Source organism: Octopus bimaculoides, chromosome 27 (assembly GCF_001194135.2).
Source record: "Octopus bimaculoides isolate UCB-OBI-ISO-001 chromosome 27, ASM119413v2, whole genome shotgun sequence".
NCBI lineage: Eukaryota > Metazoa > Mollusca > Cephalopoda > Octopoda > Octopodidae > Octopus > Octopus bimaculoides.
Window position 1 is genome coordinate 7,546,901 of NC_069007.1, and position 965 is coordinate 7,547,865.

Sequence of the window (965 nt, forward strand, 5' to 3'; positions counted from 1 at the left end):
ACTACTACTACAACCGCCGCTGCTACTGTTTCTCCTCCCCTCCACCTCCTCCTCCTCCTACTACTGCTGCTACTACTACTACTACTACTACTGCTGCTGCTGCTGCTGCTCTGCTGCTTCTGCTTCACACACACACACACACACACACACACACACACACACATAGGAGTTACTCCGATGGCTATTCGAACCATGTATGACCCGACCCGTTTTGTAAGGAAAGGTTTGTTAAAATAAAAATTACTTTCTTTCTAATATTGAGTTTAATTTCCGTTATGCATTCTTTAGTTATTATTGAATGGTTTGGGAGTTCGTTTGCCAGCCACGACTTCCTTGGCTGGCATCCTGTCGTTTTCTGTAACCTCGGATCGCCTCACACCTTGTGCTTAGAAATGGATTGAGGGGAAAACTATACGGAAGCTCTTACGGTGGATTGTACCCGTAAGTTGAAAGGCACAGCCATTTCGCACACTGTGTCTGATTCTACCTGAGAATTCGATTAAGGGTACATATGTCAATGAAATATTAACCCTTTAAATAAACCATTATTATCCAGTGTCGACAGCGGCAAGCAAGGAGAATCACTACTACGCCGGATAAAATGCTTACCGGCATTTCGTCCGTCTTTACGCTCTGAGTTCAAATTCCACCGAGGTCGACTTTGGCCTACATCATTTCAGGGTCGATAAAATAAGTACCAGTGGAACACTGAGGTCGTTGTAATCGACTTATCTTTCACCCTAAAATTGCTGACCTTGTGCCAAAATTATTATTATTATTATTATTGTTCAGTAGTTTTATTTTTATAACGTGCTTTCACTTCACTACCGAGCGCAGCTCTGTGCGCCTTGGGTATGTGCTGTGGTTTGCTGTGATGCTCTTATGGTTACTGTATTGAAAGTGTTTTGCGTAGGATGTGTGCTGTGCCCAGTAGTGCAATTTTCTGTATGTTATATATATATATA